This window comes from Cydia splendana, chromosome 20 (genome assembly GCF_910591565.1).
Source record: "Cydia splendana chromosome 20, ilCydSple1.2, whole genome shotgun sequence".
In the NCBI taxonomy this organism is placed as follows: domain Eukaryota; kingdom Metazoa; phylum Arthropoda; class Insecta; order Lepidoptera; family Tortricidae; genus Cydia; species Cydia splendana.
This window is the reverse complement of record NC_085979.1, coordinates 9,377,635-9,401,645: the sequence shown is the minus strand read 5'-3', so window position 1 is coordinate 9,401,645 and position 24,011 is coordinate 9,377,635. Positions and strand designations below refer to the sequence as shown.

General features: G+C 36.7%; 1 protein-coding gene across 1 annotated transcript in view; it reads left to right on the top strand.

Moving 5' to 3' along the window:
• Positions 1–5,341: 5,341 nt before the first annotated feature.
• The window catches only part of LOC134800782 (calbindin-32), a 158,542-nt gene continuing 139,872 nt past the window's right edge, over positions 5,342–24,011 (top strand). Inside the window, exon 1 of the mRNA XM_063773334.1 lies at positions 5,342–5,643. The gene's annotated coding sequence lies outside the window, so the exon portion shown is untranslated. The remainder of the gene's footprint in view (positions 5,644–24,011) is intronic.

The window sequence follows — 24,011 nt, the reverse complement described above, 5'->3', positions numbered from 1 at the left end:
CTATCATTGCCATGTTGGCTGTCGTAACTAGAAAAAATGAAAAATTAAAAAGTAAAACCGGCGCTCGGTGATTTTCACTCAAAATTTACTTGTATCTAAATAATTCATCTTAAATTGCAACCGTGTGAGAGTTTTTGTCTAAAATGAGTTATTGTGATAAATTTTTGTAATGTATTTATCATCCCTAATCGTAATATATGGTGCTGAAATAACAATATCATTCGGATTTAAGGGAAATTCGTAACTGTAAGTATGTAAACAATGTCTACCACCCTACCACCTACTAAATAGTGACGTCACAAATGTCGTGCGAGGCGTTTTCGCGCGAGTTTTAAACTAGCTATAATAAAATGCAATTATTTATGTTAAATCTTATGAGTATAGCTGAAATATTGTGTTTTACGGAACCAATACAAGTGTACCGACAATAATAAAAGGGATTTCAAAATTTGTCATCAGGCCTATTACCCGAACATGTACAAATTGTTTGTTTACTGTGTTTTTTAAATACTTAGGCATTAGTATATTAGATAGATACAGACTGTAATAAAAATACATTTATCCGTTCCAAAAACAGCTCAAATTCATTTTTAGCAAACGTAGAGCAATTCTGACCGTGCCATTGCATTTCAATCAAGACGATCCATTAAAGTTGATGACCAATTAACCTTGTTTCAACGCTTTACTTTGATTTACAATGTTTTAATGCCAGTTCTAAATTTAGTGATATGTACTTAAATATGAAGGAACAAGCTATGCCCGCGGTTGTGCCCGCCTGGGACTTTGTTTGTTTTATTTTTCATCTCTCCCCAAATTCGTTCAAGGGAAATTCATCCTATGATACATAGGTTTTACTCGTATTTAAGTTCATTTTGGTGACGCTTTTGACCATAGGTTCACATTTTATTTCATGTTTTATTAAATTTTCTGAAAAATGCGCGGAAATATAATTATAATTTTCGTGATGTATTGCTGCAAAACGCCATTCGTTTTAATTATTTGGTAGCCAAAAAATGAGGAGAACATATTACAAAACATCACGTTTTAGTGAGACGTGCCGGCAACGGGATTTCATACAACATTGCCGGCTTAGGCCAGCAAAGATGGGCCGGAATCGCAAGTCACATTCACACGGTATACACCCACTTGCCAGAATTTCATTTGCCATAATAGTCAACAGCCATTATATTATCAAACTGCACAACGGGACTTAATCGCGTATTTAAGTTTTAAGATTTACCTCCGACGTTTCGAGGACGGCGTTGTCCCCGTGGTCTCGGAGAAGACTGGCTCAAGTTGACATCAACATCTTCTAGCCGCGCGAGTTTTTCGAACTACCCGCACTTGGTCTTGTTTATCAGTTTGAACGTTTTGCGCACTAGGGATGTCACTCTGTCGACACACAACACTAACGATATTCGATTTATCGACTGTCGATATTCGTTTCCGCTTACATTTACTAATGACTGGATTCCATGTGGATGAGATCTTAAAACCCTCGTCCCGATTAAAATTACAATGTTTTTCCCGTCCCGTTGTGCAGTTTGATAATGTTTAATAATCGTGAAAGTTTAAATCAGAGCCATTATATTGTTTCCCATAATTACATATGCAATACTTATTGTTTACTATATTAGTCAAGTGCCAGAAACTTTGTTTCCCATAAAATCAATTTCAATAATATCATTTGTCATCATCATTGTAAGCCATAATTATCACTAGCCATAATATAATTTTTTTACAGAAACCAAATGCTACTAGAAAAATGGGTTAGGTTAGGTTTGAACTGCGTCCCTTACAGAAAAGTAATGCTACTGGAAAAGTGGGTTAGGTTAGGTTTGAACTGCGACCCTTACAGAAAAGAAATGCTACTGGAAAAGTGGGTTAGGTTAGGTTTGAACTGCGACCCTTACAGAAAAGAAATGCTACTGGAAAAGTGGGTTAGGCTAGGTTTGAACTGCGACCCTTAAAGAAAAGTAATGCTACTGGAAAAGTGGGTTAGGTTAGGTTTGAACTGCGACCCTTACAGAAAAGTAATGCTACTGGAAAAGTGGGTTAGGTTAGGTTTGAACTGCGACCCTTACAGAAAAGAAATGCTACTGGAAAAGTGGGTTAGGTTAGGTTTGAACTGCGACCCTTACAGAAAAGAAATGCTACTGGAAAAATGGGTTAGGCTAGGTTTGAACTGCGACCCTTACAGAAAAGTAATGCTACTGGAAAAGTGGGTTAGGTTAGGTTTGAATTGCGACCCTTACAGAAAAGAAATGCTACTGGAAAAGTGGGTTAGGTTAGGTTTGAACTGCGACCCATACAGAAAATAAATGCTACTAGAAAAGTGGGTTAGGTTAGGTTTGAACTGCGACCCTTACAGAAAAGAAATGCTACTGGAAAAATGGGTTAGGCTAGGTTTGAACTGCGACCCTTACAGAAAAGTAATGCTACTGGAAAAGTGGGTTAGGTTAGGTTTGAATTGCGACCCTTACAGAAAAGAAATGCTACTGGAAAAGTGGGTTAGGTTAGGTTTGAACTGCGACCCATACAGAAAATAAATGCTACTAGAAAAGTAGGTTAGGTTAGGTTTGAACTGCGACCCTTACAGAAAAGAAATGCTATCAGAAAATTGGGTTAGGTTAGGTTTGAATTGCGACCCGTACAGAAACCAAATGCTACTAGAAAAATGGATTAGGTTAGGTTTGAACTGCGACCCTTACAGAAAAGAAATACTACTGGAAAAGTGGGTTAGGTGAGGTTAAATATTCTATTAAATAGTATTATTACAATTAATAATATGGACAACAACACGTATGGCACTCGTACGTTCTGGAATCTAATAATCGGGTAAACAAAGAGTATGTCACATCATTTTTATGGCAAACAAACATTTCGGGCAAATGAAATTCGGGCAAATAAAATTCGGGCATATGAGTATTATTTTATATAATTTTCGGACAAACAATAGACAACCCATTCACACGCCCCGCTGGTAGGCAAACCCGAGTTTTCTTGTATGGTTTACTCGGGTAATTCCGAAATTCGGATAATTCCGAAATTCAGATGAAAATCACCCAAAATTCCATCATAATAAAAGTCTCTTTTCGGAATTATCCGACAGTTTTCGATATTCGGAATCACCCGAATACACCTGTATAGTAATATATCCATAGTATTGAGAAAATAATTATGAGATAATTAATACAGGAATACAATCTTAGTGAAATACTTATTTTAAGCAATAGAGCTTGTGCTTTACCGATACCTATAAAATCACTGGGCAGAAAAAATGTCAGTACAGTAAAACAGTAAACCAATTAATGGCAGTTTCAGTTAACTGTCTGTAAATCTGGCGGCCGGTAAATAGCCCATTACGCTTTACGTCCAAGTTTATTGCTGGCTCGAAATATTGGCCATCATAGACTCGTAGTCTTTTATACGTAAAGAGCTTAGTGAGAAAGCCCCTTAGTCTATTTTGAGCAGATAGAGAACATTCATAATAAGCTTTTGTCAAAAAAAATATTTTTGGTACAAGCTTTTATCGCTGACTGTACTTTTCTTACAACAGACAACTAATACTCATCGAGACAATTCTAAAAACCCCTAACACAATTAGGTTGCGTTGTTTCATCACAGAGTTCCTATGGCCACCTCCTGTCTCCATCATCAGATCAGCTCGATGGTACCATAATATTGCATTGTCAGCCGATTTATACATGCATGCAAAATTTCAGCTCAATCGGAAACCGGGAAGTGGATCAAATTTAACTTGCAAGATTTGATTACAGACCGACAGACAGACAGACAACGGTCAAACTAAATAAAAGCTTGTAAAAAGCTAATGAGAATAAAGGTCCCAACAGATAGAGAACCCTAGTGAAGTTGGTAAATAATAATGTATGTATTATTTATTTATTTATTTTATCTTTATTGCACAAAAGAAAAACCTTATAGTACAAAAGACGGACTTAATGCCACAAGGCATTCTCTACCAGTCAACCTTAAGGCTAAGCAGAGAGATTGTGAGCGATGCTAAAACAATATGTATTATCTGTATTTGTTATGGCAGGTGTCCGGACCTCTCAGCAATAGCCCAATCTTTTGACTAGCCAAAATTCATCACAATAACCAGCACTTTTCTCCACTATATTTACAATAACCCCTACACACTTAACTAATGATTAAGTTCCGAAAAACTCATTGGTACGAGTTTACGAGCCAGGATGTGAACCCGCAACCTCCGCATTCAAAGTCGGACGTCAAATCCACTCGTCCACAGATAATCTTGAATATTTATTTATATCCCAAAAGTATCCCGTTGAAATAACCCCAACACACCTTACGTCTAAGAGACCGTGATCGATACGTTCACGAATGTGACGCGGCTTTTATCTGAATAAAATATTACCTACGTTTAGGGACCTTTTGTTTGTAAAATGTTTATTTTGATGTTAACCCTATACATATATTACCTACCAATAAATGTAAAAGTAGCTCTGTCTGTCTATCACCTCTTCACGCTTAACGCGCTGAACCGATTTAGATGGAATTTGATTTCCGACCCTTTTCTAGTTTAGTTTGAGGTCCGGAAAAGACAGGATTTTTATCAATTGTCATCATCATCATCATCTCACTTAGCTACATGTAAACAAGTTGTGAAAATTCATTACTTACAGCATTTTATTTGTTACAAGCTTTAATCACCGGCTGATAATTACAATTGTGTAATAATTGACTAATTGTAATAAAACCGGTTCAATGAAATATTTGTTCTACCATTTTCGAGTAAGTAGGTACATTAAGATATCGGCAAGAATTAGCCCTCCTTAAGTGTACCTACGCCAATCTTGGGAATAGGTATCAGAGTAGACCTCGGGCTGAATAACAAACATCCAAATATAAAATTAACTTTATAACTTGTTCTCAAACCTTAATAACGAAAAACATTACCTATCATTAGTTATGAACGTTTCATGATCCCAAATCATGAAACATAGAAATGGAATTTCTTATTCAAGAATTTCCAATTTCACCAACGTAAGCAAACGTCGAAGCTAATTCTCAAATGTTTCTCAACATATTAAGTGAATTCCCGAGGCACTTAATATACAGCAGGAATTTCTATTCCCGGGTCACTACATTATTTGCAAAAAGAGCTCATATCTCTAAGATACTGCGGCCATAACTATTCGCGGAATGCACAATAACCACACGATAAAACGTACTTTATGAGACAATCCCGCAAAAATTTTCAATAGCATCCAAATGAGTACAACAATGAACATCTAAACGTAATCCTACTAAGTTAAAAACTACAAAAAACGCTCGCGAACTGTCTGGAAAAGCAGCTTTTTTTATTTTGTTGGATGTAACGCAAACAGGGTACCAAAGACTTTTCCGTTAAGCGGCTATAGAAAGATGGTTCTTTTTGAATGGAAAAGTGGCAGAACGGAGAGCTTTTGTAGTTGGTAGGGTATTCAGCTCTGTTCAGCCCCGCCCTCTCAACAACCCCTGGGCTTTCATTCATTCCCGGCCCGGTCACCGCGCGCGTCGCCTGCGGCCATTTTAAATCGCTCGCGTAAAAATAAACATTCGAAATTTGAAATTGAGTTCCGCTTACACGGCAGTTTTCGTGACGGTAGAAGACTAGAGGTAAGTGGGAGGCTTTTAAAAAAGTCGGTTATTGTTTTTTTTTTCGGCCACGTGTTGACATTGGACTAAGGCACGGCATGTTCTGAATGTTTTTCTTTTGACACCTCTAAATATTAATGTGTTAATTATTAGGTATCGCAGTGGAAGGGTTGATTGGAAATAATTTAAAATTTAAGGTTTTATTTAACTAACACAGACAATTGTACCTACACACGATCACGTGGTTTGCAATTATTGCCTATATTATTTTAATTGCAATAAGTGGTTAAAAACATTAGGTACCTACTTATTTATTTTCATGAATCAGTGAAAATAAAAATAATTAATTAAATAATAAACCATTACTTGTCTATGTCTATTGATTTTACTCTCACAGTAGACATAATTACCTATAAATATCACTCTTTCTATGATCCATTTAATGATTAAGTAATTCACTTAGGTAGGTATATTAAACAATTTAATAATATACGTTTTATATACCCACCTCATAAGTAGATTCTAAATGCGTATTATATTTGCTGTTGTCTAATAGTCTATGTTTTTCCACTAACCGTAACGTAATAACGTATTGTATCTTTCTAATAACGTTTTTCGTGCATGGCGTGAAATAAATTATTTTAAATACAGTCTACATTTCTACTGTAATAATTCAGAAGTAGGTACCTATACCTACTATACAGGGTGACATTTGAGTCGTGATCAGTAATTTGTTCTTCTAACTCCATAAACAACGAGCAATTTAATGCCCCTACTTTTACTAAAATCAGACAAGATTTTTTTAATTATTTGTTTATTTTTTGTCATTTATTTTACTTTTACAATATTTCACTTTTACAATATTTCAAATGAAAAATTAAGTAAATTTTATTTCTAACTGGGACAAATGACAAAATTGATGTCAATGACAATTCCGATTCAAAGAGGCGATTCAATTTACTAATTTAAATATCTTAATAAGCCGTTGTAATATCCTAAATCCACTTATAAAGTAAAATAAATGACAAAAAATAAACAAAAAAATTAAAAAAATCTTGTCTGATTTTAGTAAGAGTAGGGGCATTAAATTGCTCGTTGTTTATGGAGTTAGAAAAACATATTACTGATCACGACTCAAATGTCAGCCTGTATAAGGTAGGTACCATAAAAAAATTTCGTTTAATTCGAGTGCAAAAGCTCTCGACGACTTTTAAGCTTTGACTAATGCAGAAAGTTTGGCAACTCTCGTCTTACATACATTCGTACGTTATTATGGCCCTGCAGAAGTTTGAGATCTTTTGTCTTTATATTATAGGTACCTAGACATTTGTATGTGATGATTTTAAGACGCTTTGAGATAATGGTAGAACCTTTTGCGTTGTGTTTTCAAATAATGCGTTGCAAATAAATACAAATTATGAGTAATACATTTGTCACTTAAAGAGTATGTTTCAGCACTTTCGGCAGCCATGGTTACACTGTCTGATTACCATCAGATGGGCCGTATGCTTGTTTGCCAATGTCATTTGTAATACTGGTTTCAGAAAAAAATCTCGGTACAGCAAAACTTATCAAGTTATCACCTGCATGAATGTACCTTAAACAATGACAAATTAAGTATGATATTTGATTATAGTTCAAGTGAAAAAACTCAAATAATCATAACACATTATGTGAAGATTGAATACATACATACATATAAACACGCCTATTTCCCGGAGGGGTAGGCAGAGACCACGGATTTCCACTTGCTATGATCCTGACATACCTCTTTCACTTCCTTCACTTTCATAACATTCCTCATACACGCTCGCCGGTTTAGGGTGCTCTTGACATAGAGTATATTGAATATTAGCTCTTGACCTGGTCTTTCTTCAGGATTTCCCCGATCTGATCAGAGAAAGTTCACCGAGGTCTACCCCTTCCAACTCTCACTTCTACTTCTCCCTTATACACTCTCTTTGTTAGCCTTCTTTCACTCATTCTTTCCACGTGTCCAAACCATCTCAACATACCTTTCTCAATTTAATTGAATATCATATATGAAAATATCAATATTCAATATTATTTCATTTTGACATCACTCCCAGTGCATCTCGCATTGACGTATATGGCATCTCGTTTTTACATGAGCAAAATGCGCTGGGATCAAACTCAGATAAATTTGTAAGTTCGAATGCCGATTTCGCAAATTGCGATACCGCTATAAATATCCCTTACCCAAACCTTCCCGATTGTTCTATTTCCATCTGTTCTCAACCCCAAGACGATCGGTATTTATACCGACTGTTCGTAAATCTTATTGCCAAGGCATAAGGTCCATTATCAGATAAGACGGGGCTAACACAGAATAGGGTATTTGACTACTAGTCGAATCAATTTGTTTTTTCGAACTGTGAAAACGATTTTGCTACTATGGAATTCATATGAAACACTAGAGTATGTGACGTCACAATCAAATTACCTACTCTTTATAGTTTTATACAGGTTTTAAAATAGAAATTGTGTCTAAAAATAACTGCTGCCTACGTTTCTCTTTTAATCTTCTGGTGCTTTATTTCATGCATGATGTAAAATAATTTATTTTAAATACACTCAAATACCCTATTATAGTTTTTGCACTTAATGATTTTTTACACATTTTTATTAAGGGCCAAACCAAAAGCGGGTTCAAACCCCGGCTCGTACCAATGAGTTATTCGAAACTTATGTACAATATATTATTTGATATTTAGGTACCTACCTGTCGTTTTTCGGTGAAGGAAAACATCGTGAGGAAACCGGACTACATAATCCCAATAAGGTTTAGTTTCCTCTTTGGGTTGGAAGTTCAGATGGCAGTCACTTTCATAAAAACCAGTGCCTACGCCAATTCTTGGTATTAGTTGCCAAGCAGACCTCAGGCTCACATGAGCCGTGGCAATAATCCAGGACCAACGCTAGGAAGCAGAAGAGTGGTACACCCGAGGGACCTAAAGAACCAAATTTTAAATACAAGTTTGTATATTTTCAGAGTTATTGAGATAAAAAATCCCGGCGTGGTGCCCATTTATGTTCCTTCGCAAGTTTCGCGCGGCGTGCCATATCTTTTGTTTCCTTCTAATTTGCTTGCTTTACGCCCCCTCTTAAGAATCTTCCGTCAGTATTCGAGTCACGAGTTCTGTGAAAAGCGCCGCTGAATATTCATTTGACGACCAGGGTCCCTGGGAGCCAATAGCCTGAAATAATAACCGCGTACTTTTGGTGCTATTTCTAGTAAAATATGTTTGAATAACTTTAACCTACTGTGTTTCGAAATAGGAACCTCATTTTTCAAAGAGTTTAAAAGCCTTCATTGTCAAGAGGGCGCTGTTCTCATGTAAAGGGTGATAGTATCATGTAAGGGTGTCTCATGTAAGGGGGGTAGTTCAGTATAGTATGAATATATTAATTCCAGTAAAATTCCGCAACATGGCGCGTGATCATGTATTCCTGTAGGCCAGGCACATGATTGGCGCGACAGTATCTCGCAGCGAGATAGACTACCCGTCTTTTTCTAACTATGTTAACAAAAGAGGTACGGGTAGTCTATCTCGCCGCGAGATACTGTCGCGCCAGGCATGTGCTAGCCCGGCAGGTCATGTTTTATAAATGTAGCTTATGTCAGCCTACATACTTATTATGAAATGTCACCCCTACCTTCTCTTTATAAACTTTAGGGGCAGCGGCTGTGCGAGTATACTACCCTTTCGCTAAAGTCACCGTCGGCGACCGTTGGGGTCCGAACGGTCGCCGACGGCCAACTTGAAGTGAAGTGAAAATTTTGCAATCTTGGAAATTTTCCGACGGGACATCAGTAGGTAAGTGTGAAACGTCATTTGCCGACGCCAATTCGGCGCCAATAAGTGATGACGTCCTAACATTATCTCTGAGCCAGTGAACTGAAAGACGGGCCTGGAAGTGGCGTCTAATTTTGTTTATTTTCACCACTCCAACAAAAACAGCCCTGTTTTTTAGTCAGTAGGTTTAATGGCAAAAACGAGGTAAAGTATAGTTTCATCATATCCATCTCTGTGCATCCGTATGTCAGTCATTTTGCCGAACCAACCAATGTCGAACCAACTTATAAAGTGTATGAGAAGTCACCCATCTAAGTAATCTTACAGAAACATATTGATATAGTGCATTGATCGTTTTCCATCATATTTTCACGGATTTCGTTCGTATTTGTCATGCTACTTCAGTCAACCTCAGTACTTTTTGTACCGAGACTGACTGAAATAGCAAGGCACGTTTACGTGAAAATACGATGGAAAATAATTAGGTATGTACATCCGTATACACAGCATAACTACGAATTTAGTTGTTTGTGTGCATTCTTTAGATGTGAGTCCGGTCGAGTAATCTAACATTAGTCGGGTCGAGCAAACAAACATCTTTCCATTTTTTTTATTTAGATTTTTTTCTTCAGCCAAACTGCAGGGCAGTTTGTTGGCAGAGGGAACAAGCCAACGTTCCAAAAATATAAATATACCTACACGCCTTTTTTTCAGTGTCTTAAAGCGCACGCCAAGTTGGATAGTGGCCTGGTTAAGATTAGAGCGAGAAAAAAATCTTAATTAACACTTAATTATACTTATAGCCTCGGTAGAGAGTACCATTTTTTACCATTTGGACTTGAAACTCTAGGTCCATGGGGTCCCAGCGCGCATAAGTTGTTCGCAGAAATCGCGAAGCGTCTGGTTGACGTAACTGCCGGCCTAGCCAAGGTTACAATCGCTATCGCTTCGACAACGAAAAGCTTTATGTCTCTCTATCACTCTTCCATATTAGTGCGACAGTGACAGTTGTGTTTCGATCGCTACGGAGCGTAAGCGATTAGCATCTTGGCTACGCGGCCTGGTGACCGAAGAGCTGGCGGCTACCTCGCACAACGTATCAGCATTGCGATACAGCGAGGAAATGCCGCCAGCATCCTTGGTACAATGCCTCAGGGGCCTATTTTAGATTTAAGCTAGTTATTAATTTCGTTTAGTAGTACCACTGTATATATATTGTATGTAAATAAATGATTATCCTAGTAAAAAAAAATACTTATTTTAGAGCGAGATAAAATTTCTTAATTATTATTTTCAAATCGAAACACTACACTCATCCAATCTTCTAACGAAGGCACTAATCCTGTCCAGTCCGGACAAATCGGCGGAGATTGGACGTTAATCCATTCACAGATTACTTACCAGTAGGCGGAGTAAGTCCACGTATACTTGTATAAGTACCAATCCAATTCGAGCTTTGAACTATTAGCGCCACTTGCACCATTCCACTAACCCGGGAATATGGTTACCAGTACAATTTGACGCTGGGTTAACGGTTTAACAGGTTAATCCCGAAATAAAAGAAATTCCAAATTTAAAAGCGCACAAATTGCCCCGGGTTTTACGAGGATAAAACAATTTTTGACTACTTCCCCTCCAAAAAGGGCCACAAACAAGCTCTCCTCGCTGGTGATCATTCCTTTTGCTGCTGTAGGCCTAGTACATGATTGGCGCGACGGTATCTCGCGGCGAGATAGACTACCCGTCTTTTTCTATGTTAATAAAAGAGGGACGACTCGTCTATCTCGCCGCGAGATACTGTCGCGCCAATAATGTGCTAGCCCGGCTGATTAGTTAGGTACCTGCTTATTATGCCGTTTTATTTTATATATATGTAGAGTTGCAACAGGTACCGACAGGTAAAAAAGTAGAGGTGCCATACATTTATGCTCTCTGGGTAATGGTAACTGAATTGTCAAACGTTAACTTTTGAGGCCCAGAGTTACCGCATAATGTACGAAGCCATACATCGGGGTCCATATTGGGTTGCATACAAGTTTAGGTCATATCTTTGATGCGCATAACAACTTGTGTCATAATCATTATTGCGCATACAAATGAAAAGTCATATTATATTGTGTCATACATTTTTAGCCATAATATTTGATAACATATTCAGCAGTTGTCATAAATTTTTTGTGCATATAGGTTTTGATTATAATGAATCAAATGTCATACCAGCTAAAAGCATATTTATCGATATTTATAAGGTTTTTACGTATAACGTTTTGTAGCATAATAATTTTCAACCATAATGGTTTACATAAATAATTTAAGAAACTAATTTTAGCCTCTCTACAACTCCTCGAAAAAAACCTTTTTCCTAATCTACGTCCAAACACTTAATTCGACGGAGCCCCGCTCACGCGGGGCTCCTGTTTCTGCGTAGTTTGCCCTTCGGGCATCTAAAGCAACCTAACGAACCTAACCTGCCTATTATGATTAGTTTCTTTTATGACCACTAAATATATGACTTAATTTTTTATGACTATATTAATACTATGCACTGCAATACTTCGAACGAAAAACAATTATGGATATCAAGCAGATGACTTAAAATTTTATGCGAATTAAATTAATGACTACAAAAATTATGACATAACTAATTTATGACAAAAACCCAGTTATGCTCAGGAATAATTTTGACTAAAGATTTTTATGACTTACAATTTTATACATAAAGTGTTATGACAATTAAAAATATGACAAAAGTTGTTATGCGACCAGAGGGAGTCCCCATACATCGTCATAACATGGGATATGAAATTCAAAGAACGAATTTGTTTTGATATTATATTTGAATTTAACCTTTGACGAGAGAAACTAACTTGAAAATTGCAGTATCTATGGGAGGTAGTCTATTCACCGGACTAGTCCAAGAGGATTATGCTCGTTAGTTTTTGCTTGTTCACAATTTTAGGAGACAGCTCCTGGCTTTAGTTTTAAAGCTGATTTAAGGCTCTTAAACGAAAATGGGTCACTTCATATAGAACTTTCCATACGGTTTTTTTCTGTTTTCTGTTCTGTTTTTTTATATACGGTATGTAGTTAGTGGCAACTTCGTTGGTTTATGTATTAATTAATATTACTATTTGTAAGAATAATTGTACCGTTTGTGACCAAATAAACATCAAAACACATCATTACTTTGTCTCCTCAAAACAAAGTCTCCTGCCGCGTCTGTCTGTATGTTCGCGATAAACTTAAAAACTACTGAACGGATTTTCATGCGGTTTTCATCTATCAATAGAGTGATTCTTGAGGAAGGTTTAGGTTAGGAAGGGTTAGGTTTAGGTGTATAATTTTAAAAATGTTTCGTTGAACTGTCCGTGCTAAGCCGGGGCAGGTCGCTAGTATCTATATAATACCTTTAAACGAGCAATTCTTATTTATTTATTTATATGTATATTTATTTATATATATATTTCGGGGCTCTCGGAAACGGCTCTAATCATTTGATGAAATTTGCTATATGGGGGTTTTCGGGGGCGATAAATCGATCTAGCTAGGTATTATCTCTGGGAAAACGCGCATTTATGAGGTTTTATATGTTTTCCGAGCAAAGCTCGATCTCCCAGATATTATAAATAAAAGTAAGCCTAAGCAATATATAAATAACAGACATTCCTATATGGCCCGTAGATGTTTCGTCGAATAAGGGCGGAATGTGAGTACATAATTTATGTCTCCATCGATTTGCGCCGCCCGTGGCATTTAGGGGCTCTGGTTAGGGTTCCGTACAAATCCTTCACCTGTCTGTCAGACAGACATCCCTTTCTTACAAATACATAAGTCAAAATGGCAGATAAGGACAAACGATTAAGATTTGTAGCGCGTTTATGATTAAGGGGGATAGAAAACAATCATGACTCAGGAACAAATATCAGTGTCGTCACAGAAATAAATACCCTTACCGGGATTCGAGCACGGGACCATCGGCTTCATAGGCAGGATCACTACCCACTAGGCCCGACCGGTCGTCCATTCTGACAGATAGCGGAGTATATTTCATGACGTATGAGGGCATTCTACGAGTATGTCTCTTACGAAATTCCATTCTTCAAATTTACGATTCCCACCGACCGGCTGGAGTGAGGCCGCGCCGGAGAGCATTTTCAATGTGCCTATACATTATGTACGGCAGAAACGATGGAGCCCGTCCGGAGCAGTCTGCGTCCGCGAGGAATTGGAGGCCTAGACAAGGTGACGATCGCTTGCGCTTCGCCGTCAATACGCTTTGTGTCATTCATTCATTCATTCTTTTAAAATTATGGCTTCAGCCCATTGGGGCTTTTTCGCCAGTATCAAGGTCGTAGTAGCAGGGTAAAACGATTGAAATTGTACGGTTAGTACAAGACAGTGTACGGTGATTTAGCTCTTGTAAAGCGATAGCGGGCTTTACAAGAAACACATGGACAACCGGCCGTTGACTCCAAAATGATGGTTAAACGTGCTTCAAGATAAATTCTCCATTCACTGCACACTACCACATTAGTTTACTGTATAATAGGCTATCGATATTACACTTTAAACAATATTAATGAGCAAAAAACAAAGCAATTGATCACGACGCGTGACCATCAAGATGGCGCTCGACCCGGAAGTCCGCTTTGTGTCTCTCCATTACACTTCCATATTAGTGTGACAGTGACAGTTGCGTTTCGTTCGCTACGGAGCGTGAGCGATTGGCATCCTGGCTACGCGGCCTGATCGGCTTGCGGCCGTACAAATGTAATGGCCGTAACACACTATCGCACCGCACCAAGGTCATTGTGCGACGCACCGATAAGTAAGAGCGAGAAAGCGATATCTCTTTCTCGCTCTTACTTATCGGTGCGTCGCACAATGACCTTGGTGCGGTGCGATAGTCTGTTACCACTATAAAATGCGCTCCGACTCCGCCCGTTCGGTGGGAATCTTACTTAATACCTACTTCTGTAAATGCTCAGGAAGCGATATTTGATCTACTAATATTTCAGGGCTTGCCTAACAAATTGATATTAAAAATAAAAAAACCGGGCAAGTGCGAGTCGGACTCGCGCACGAAGGGTTCCGTACCATAATGCAAAAAAAAAAACGAAAAAAAAAGCAAAAAAAACGGTCACCCATCCAAGTACTGACCACTCCCGACGTTGCTTAACTTTGGTCAAAAATCACGTTTGTTGTATGGGAGCCCCATTTAAATCTTTATTTTATTCTGTTTTTAGTATTTGTCGTTATAGCGGCAACAGAAATACATCATCTGTGAAAATTTCAACTGTTTAGCTATCACGGTTCGTGAGATACAGCCTGGTGACAGACAGACAGACGGACGGACGGACGGACGGACGGACGGACGGAAGGACGGAAGGACGGACGGACGGACGGACGGACAGCGAAGTCTTAGTAATAGGGTCCCGTTTTACCCTTTGGGTACGGAACCCTAACAAAGGGAGAACAGTTGAACTTCTTATCAATATTCACAAATGAATGATAAAATGTTCTGAGCACTCAAAAACCGAACGCGCAAGAATTTAGGTAGAATATTTAGGTATATGTAAACTTAAATGTCTTATAAATATTTATAATTAGGGCGAGCGAAGCGAGCCCTATCACTAATCGACGAACTATGCATTCTTGTGGTACACTTTACGGAAAAACTACTGCACTGTTAGGTTTGAAATTTAACATAGTAATTTGAATTCATGTCTAGATGTGTTATCAAACATAAAAATATCATTTTATAAATCTAAAAAAATAAAATAAAGTAATAACACTTTGTATTACTACTAGCGCCATCTGTTGGCAAAATGATGAATTAACATTCGTGCTAATGTTAATTATTTCTCTCTCTAACAGATGGCGTTAGTAATAAATAAATAAATAAATATTGGACATTCTTATACAAATTGACTACTTAAGAAGGCTTGTGTTGTGGGTATTCAGACAATACGATACCTATGTGGTGTTTTCAAGTTCAATAATGTCGATGGCGCTTACGCCATTAACAACGATGAATACCAAAGTGGGTACAATTTTGGATTCAACCCACCTCGCTTCACTTGGTTTGATTCCCATTTTAGCAATTAAGTTTTTGTGAATACCTTCTAGAACAATCAATCTTGCTGTATATTTACTCGTATGTTTTGTGACGCTGACGATGATCAGTCATGTTGTGTTAGCAAACTTAAATCGGGTATTTTCAGTTCGAGATACAGTTTTGGCGCCATTCATTTATTACGTAAGACGGTTTTTGGGTGGAGGGGGGTCGAACATATCTTATTTATTCTTACAAGGGGGTGGGAGGGGATTTTCATAGTTCTTAAGTAAGATCACAAAAATGCGATATTTTTTTTAATTTCTATGAAATTATGACGTTTAAAATAATACTTCCACACTCTATGCTATCAAACACGGTGCAGAGTTAGCTTAAACGAGCTCAAGTACCTTTGTATTGTACAGGTACAAATAAACATTCATAAAAATATTTTTTTGAAAATAAATTGTATTGGTGGCTGGACGGGTCTATTCTTATTATTTCTTACATAGGGGTGGGAGGGGGTCAAAAGCTGGCAAAAATTGTCTTACGTAATTAATGAATGGCGCCTTTAGTGTTACTATTGCTTGGAACTGCTAAAATTATAAATAAAGATAAGCATAATTAATACAAACTTCAGTGACTTAGGGCCGATACAGACGGACTACAACCCGACTGCAACTTGTATGGGAACTGCACGCCAATCGAAACGTCGGCGTGCAGTTCAGCAAAATGACCCAGTACCCTGGCAGTACCTAGTGGAACTCAGGTTTGGTGTAACAAAGGCACATTATGGTTTGGTCATCCGACTCATCTTGATGAGCACTTAGGAGAGTAGTACCCAAGATAGAGCCGATGCTGAACCCTGGCAGTACCTAGTGGAGCTCGGGTTTGATGCAACATACATAAACACACGCTGTTTTGGATATCCGACTCGTCATGATGATCACTGGGTAGATCAGTACTTTCAGTACCCAAGATAGCTGATGCTGAACCCTGACAGTGCCTAATGGAGCTCGGGTTTTATACAACATAGACACACGCTATTTTGGACATCCGACTCGTCATGATGAGCACTTAGGAGAACAGTACCCAAGATAGAACTCATGCTGAACCCTGGCAGTACCTAGTGGAACTCAGGTTTGTTGCAACATAGGCACACGCTGTTTTGGCCATCCGACTCGTCTTGATGATCACTTAGGAGATTAGTACCCAAGATAGAGCTGATGCTAAACCCTGGCTGTACCTAGTGGAACTCAGGTTTGGTGCAACATAGGCACACGCTGTTTTGGTCATCTGACACCTCTTAATGAGAACTTGGAAGAGCAGTACCCAAGATAGAGCTGATGCTGGACCCTGGCTGTACCTAGTGGAACTGTGTGTGTTAGTTTATGTGCGGAGCAGCGTGATTACCGCCAGTAGGTGTCCAGACGGGATAGTTTTTCGATCAATTGTGTGGAGTGGACGCTAAATTAAATTCAAGAACATTGGCTCGCTGTCCCAACATTATGTAGGAAAGCCAGTTGGGTTCCTTACAAAAAGTACTGGGCGACCGTGTAGGATGTAATGCACTTATGAAATTGTATATTACGTGTGGATGATATTGGCAATTTGATTTTGTCGTCTGGACACGTTTTTAAAGGACAAAGTAAAAGCTGTAACAGACAGGCGTACCGGACAGCAACCGGTTCGGTACGTTAAGGTAGAAAACCTCCGCGAGCCCTTACAAAGCTCTGCTTTTTGCTAGTACTATTACTAAAGACCCAAATAAATAAACAACAATAAACAGGGTAAGCTAATTAAAACCGTTTAAAAACTAATGCCAAAGCGTGTCGGACTAAGCAAAACGGATCTTCTAAAGAACGTCAATACGAAAATAAACTCCATATCTATATAAGGTGCTAACAAATTAGTCACAGATATTTTTACAGCTGATAGTACTCGGTTCTCGGAGTACATTTAAGTATGAAACATCATTGGTTTTGTTATGTTTTTTTGGAGAAATCTAGGAAACAAATTTGCATTTTCACGTTTCTTGTAAGTAGTCTTGTGTTGCCTTTACTTTCACGACATGAATTAAAATTCTGTACAACAGCTCTCTCGTATCTATTTAAACTGATACACATATCAGCACGCTTCTAAATACGAAGTTTTAAAACATTTTTGTAAGTAATTGTATTTATTTATTGCGTATATGGTTATTCAGGTTACAATAGCAGGTACAATAAATAAATAATAATAAATATTAGGGGACATCTTACACAGATCATCCTAGCCCCAACCTAAGCAAATCTTGTACTATGGCTTGTAATATTTAAGAGGTTTTATTTTAAGTGCATTTTGTAGTTTTTCGACAAGGACTCAGATACATATATGTTGCTATTTTACGAATATAAACATTGTTATAAAAGAGACACATTCAGCGGGGAGCGTTCCGTAACCGTGATTACATTGAAAAACAATTAGCGGCTCTCTCAAGTTTCATTTGTTTTGGAACGGTTCTTTTTTACTTTTTATTTTACCGAATTACATTAACATGCGTAACTTGCATAAATATTATATGAATCAATCTCCTGTCGGTTAACGAGAATGCTTTGGATTAAGAATGGTTTTGGATTACTATCTACCTACCTATATATATAGTTACTAATATTATATTATCTAGGTAATTTTAGGTTATGACGTCGAAAAAGCTTGTAGACAGTGTTCTTCACATTTATCTTATATAAAGAAAAATATATCAATTCCAAGCAAGTTTTCCATTTTCTACACGTTGTTTGCTGAAGAAATTGCGAACTAACAGAGAATGTTGTTTTCAGTTTCATTAACTTAAACTAATTATACTGCGCACACAATAGTTGAAAGATGTTGTCGGGTTCACACCTACCCGCACTATTTACTATATGCACTATTTTTTTTGTAGCTGACTATTTGGTTATCATACTGGTGTTAGAGAGGGGCCTAGTCAAATCATTATTTAAGCTTAGGTATCTTATATATAGCAATTCGTTTCGTTGTCTGAAAAAGAGTGTCTTCTAGGCTGGGCCTAGCTTGTGGCGGTAGCACGGTCGCATGGTATAATAATATACTCCGCCTGGTACTCCATTCCCGTCTTTTCTAGGTCACCTAACTGACACGGGCCTACGTCATCATGCGACAGCGCTATATGATAATATGCGATAGCGCTATATATAGCGGCCATGTTGTTGTGACGTAGGCCCGTGTCACTCTGGGAATGGAAGACCATGTTTTATTAGACTATGCACGGTCGCATTTTTATCGCTTGTCACCAAGCCTGTCACGTTCTAACAAGTATGTAAGTGCGAAAGTGACGGGCATAGTGACAGGCGATAAAAATAGAACTATGCTGCGCCCGCTGGTGTGTGAGCGAGAAAGCTTTATGGATATATTAGCATTTTATATTCTGTACTAGTTTATATTATATAGTATTATTCCAAGCTTAACAACGTAACGGCTTAATAAAACAATATGGCTAATACAGTGTACCAACGTACGATGATTGTAATATTAGTTCTAATGACAGTGCGTAGGGCTGATATATGTTATCTGTGACTCTTAGCTTTGGCCTGTAAACTTGTGAAGTATGGGGACTAAATGAGAAACTTGCTTTGTAAAACGAATATTAATTATAAACCTGTCAAGAAGAACATCGTCTTTATATTTGAAAGCAGCATAATAATCCCCAGAACAAGGCTCACAGGGTGGGCTTTCAATTCAGAAGCCGGGATATGTTGGAGCAGCTTGCTTTGAAACCGACGCCCGCTAGTTGGAAAAGACGCTATTTCTATAAATTGGGAGCCAGAGGTCTGATAATTCCAATTATTTTCATCTGTTTTCACCGTGTTTTGGCAGTCAGAGAAGTGATTATTCACTAACAAATCTGGGAGTTGGAGAAAGTGATATCCGTTTAAGGAAAACTAACCTATTTGAACAAACTTTACACTACTTACTGACGTCCACATAATAAAAGAATAAGATAACATAGCGTGTTTTGTGTCGTGAATGTACTAACAAGAGCATGTTTCATGTGTTTATCTTTTGTTCGTGTGCGTAATTTCTTTTTTTTTTGTTATTGAAATGCTTACAGTAACTCCAATAGCTGTAATAGTACCAAGCGATTAATAGTATGTGTTTGGCTTCTCGTGAGCATATTGATTGTGAATGGAAATCAGTTTTAAGGAAATTCTGGTACATAATTGTTACTTTTGAATTTCACTCTGAATTACTGGTTGTAACTATCATGTTATGTGTATGTGGATTTGTTTTCATATTGTCAGTTTAAACAGTAAAAGTGAAAAATGGGAAGATTCCATGGTTGTAGTAGAAAGTGTGACAGAAAAAGTAAGGAAAAGTCAAGTGCAAGGCAAGGCAGTACTATATCAAATATCAGTATGCACCATAATATAGACAAGTGAGTAGTAGGTCTCTGGATATGGATTGTTGTAATAGTCATTCATCTCATTCACATAGATGGTAGCGAGGCCTGCCATCAGATATTTTCACACGGCATAGAAAATTATTATCATGATAAAATGGCATTAGGTAATAAGTGAGATAAAAATAAGAATAAGTATAAATTTTATTATCAATAAAAACACACAACAGAATATGTCAGGGGACTCCAGGTCTCCACACAAGGCTACGCCTGTATCGAGGGGAACCAGTTACAGTTAAAATTATTGAACTAGTTACACAATAAAGTTACAATTACAAATAACAAACTTAAAGAGAAGCACGAAGCTGCTATGTGATATGCAATAAACGATTTCAATTTCACTTAAATACAAGTAAGAGAAAATATACAATCTTATTGCAAGGTATGGAAACTAAACTTAAAGTATTTTAACTACAATATCTTCTGTCTCGGCATAAGTAAGTGAATGTAAAAATTTAAATAAGAGTATTTTAGCTTCTATAATGGTAAATATTTAAGGTTGCAGTGTTTAAGCAAAGCGTTGTAAGTAGTCACTCTGACTCTTTCCCCAAAAAGTTTCCCAAAGGCGGAACGGACTTCTGGAATTGGTAAGTTAAAGATGCGTTTATTAATTAAAGAACTATAGCAAGGCAACAATTTTGAGAATTTGTGTGTGTGTAAAGAGATTTTCATTAAAAATAGCTGACATACAGTTAAGACCTTGGCTTCGGCGTAGAGATCTATGGTTGGAAATCAAAAGGGTTTTTTTAAGCATCAATTTTAAAACAGAGTGTTGAGCCCTTTCAATTTCCAGCATAGAGGTCTTTTGCCGCACTTCCCCAAACTGTGAACTGTGATGCAGTAGCTAATCACAGACCGACAGAGCGCGGTGTAAACTAATTTAAGCACAGAATCATCGGCAGTGTTACGAAGCTTTTTAAAAATAAATATGGATTTTCTTATTCTAGCAGAGAGTTTGTGAATGTGGTTTTTGAAATTCAGTTTTTCATCTACTAATAGACCAAGATATTTTATTACATCAGTATTCTGTATTGAATCACAGTTACAGGAGTTGGAAATAGGGTAGTCTGTGCATGAATGGAATTTTATAATGGGGTAAAAAGTAAGCACTTAAATGTCAAAACAGAAAGGAAACTTCCTACAAAACCGAAGTTTGACAGCGTTTCAGGGTCGAATCATGCCGTCCCTTTCTAATATATGGCACTATCCCTTTCGGCTATTTAGGGTTGTCAAAAATCAAGTGATTATCTTATCTGTGGTCGTGCACGCAAAAGGAAGTCAAGTGGTGCCAACCCTAATAATTGCTCGGAGCAATGCTGAGCCGAGCGGAGCCGAGTTTGACCGAAGTCAGGAGTTTCGCACCCCTGCTTTGGTTCAGAAATCACAAGTTTCGGCAAGTTTATACCACAAATATCACGGGATTCACTATAATAACACTTGTGCATAAAGTTTGTTTGATAATAATTCACTGACGTTGATATTTCTTGATCGAAACATTGTAGTTTTTTTTATATCAAAGTAAAAATGCGAGACGTAATTTTGGATGATGGCGGTAGCAGAGCCACCTAGCGAAAAAAAGATATTCAGTAAAAAGGCTGGTTCAGGTAACATATATAAAAAAAAATAGGTAATAATTTCAAGTAAATTTATATTAGCAGGGTACAATACCAGGCATAAGTTGATTTTGAAAGCCTGAGCTACCAAGCATCCTGAGAGAAAGAGAGAGAGAACTGATGTTTGAAATTTACTCATGGACCCGGTCAGTCCATGTCACCTTAATAACTTTATTGTGGGGTTTATGCAATTTGTTAGTTAATCATGTAGGTAGGAAAGTAGTGACCATAGAAGTAGACAATGTCAGAATGATAATTTAAGTTTTATTTATTACTGTAGTATGTTATAGAATGTCGTTAAAATTATTGATGACTTATGTTTGTATGAAATTAGTAAAAATGTTTTCCTGTTCAAGTCCTGTAATGTTTATGTATAGACTGCAGTGTTGTACACGGTTACCCCTGATGGATTATGTACAACAGGGATGTTTCCTGTACTTAAAATAAATTATTTCAAACCGTGCATGAAATAAAGCACCAGATAATTATTAGAAAAACATAGATAACAGCTATTTTTAAACACAATTTGTATTTCATAAATCGGATTGAAATATAAAAAGTAGGTGAGTTTACCGTGACGTCATTATATTTGTTTTCATATAAATTCCATATTAAAAAAATCGTTTTGACAGTTCTAAAAAAAGAAGCTGATTTGACTAGTAGGAATGTAGCCTATTCATTGGGCTCACAAGCTATTGCAGGCACTTTAGTGGCAGTCAGTTAGCGCCTTATGAAAGTAAATTATACTCTACAAATTATTAAAACACTGACTGTTGTGTACTCTATGTGTATGTGTCCTTTAGGATGATTTAGGAATATATAAACTTTGCTAGACCCTTAAAGTAATAAATGGTTGAATTGCCATTTGCAGCACAGTTAGTAAATATGATTTCATACCTAGAGTTGCGCAATGATATAATTTTATGTCCGGTACAAGTTGATGTAGAACTTAATAGAGAGGGTACTAAACTAATAAACAAGGTGTTAAGGCTTAAAATATTTTTTTTGTGGGAGATAAGTATACTAGTATACATACATAGTGATTCAGAGTGAAAGCAGAGGGTAAATATGTTTACTATCACAACAATTGATATATGTTAATAATGTTAAAGATGTTATTAAATAAAAGATAATGATGATATATGTGAAAAGTAAGCTTGAGTCAGTCATTAACTATAGGAACTAAAAGACCGAAATAGTTCTTTTGACCGAGAGCAGAGCACTCTCTGTAGTGAATGAGCAGGCACAAGCCTAGTGAAAAGGTGTGATCATGATCAATTTGAGGTTTATTAATCATAATTTAAAATAAAGTAGTATTCATAGCTGTTGCAAAATTGAAATGCTTAGCAAACTAATATTTGTGATAATAACTTGGAATTTGGAATACAAGAGAGTCAAGAGACTTAAAAACTTAAATTATGCATGTGACTGTTTAAAATATTACCTATTTATCTTTGTGTTGAAATTGTGATGAGATCACTACAAGAGTAACAGTAATATGAATATAATGAAATTGTGAAAGATATATTCAATTCAATACAACTGGTTATGAAGTGAAACAGAGAAACTTATATTATTAAGAGATAGTTAAGTACCTGACCAGTGAAGATGTTCCCTAATATTTATTTATTTTATATATAGGTACTTATCCATGATCATTTAAAAAAAAAGTGAGTTAGAGAATTTTGTGACCTTAAAGAGAAGTACTTATTGTATAATAATTTGTAACAACAGGAGTAATTATAAGAGCGAATTTTTAAAGAATAATACATTTTGTGACCTTAAAGAGAAAACGTATTGTATAATAATTTGTAACACAAGAGTAATTATTATAAGAGCGAATTTTTAAAGAATAATACATTTTGTGACCTTAATGAGAAAACGTATTGTATAATAATTTGTAACACAAGAGTAATTATTATAAGAGCGAATTTTTAAAGAATAATACATTTTGTGACCTTAAAGAGAAAACGTATTGTATAATAATTTGTAACACAAGAGTAATTATTATAAGAGCGAATTTTTAAAGAATAATACATTTTGTGACCTTAATGAGAAAACGTATTGTATAATAATTTGTAACACAAGAGTAATTATAAGAGCGAATTTATAAAGAATAATACATTTTGTGACGTTAAAAAAAAAAAGGGTATTGTATAATAATTTGTAACACAGGAGTTATAAGAGCGAATTTATAAAGAATAATATAGCAATTTGGTAATATGTCAAACAATAAAGAGTGATTCAGTATAAAAGACATGCAATTATTAAATTTGAGTGAGCTATATATACGGTACATACATTAACAGTGAGGCATTGCAGGTGGAGAGCTGCAATGATGTAGTAAATGAATAATAGTGAATCAATGATATGTAAATCCATTTATTTTTGTATTCAATGAGTAACAGTGAGGCAATGGTATGCATTATGTACCTATTGATATAGTA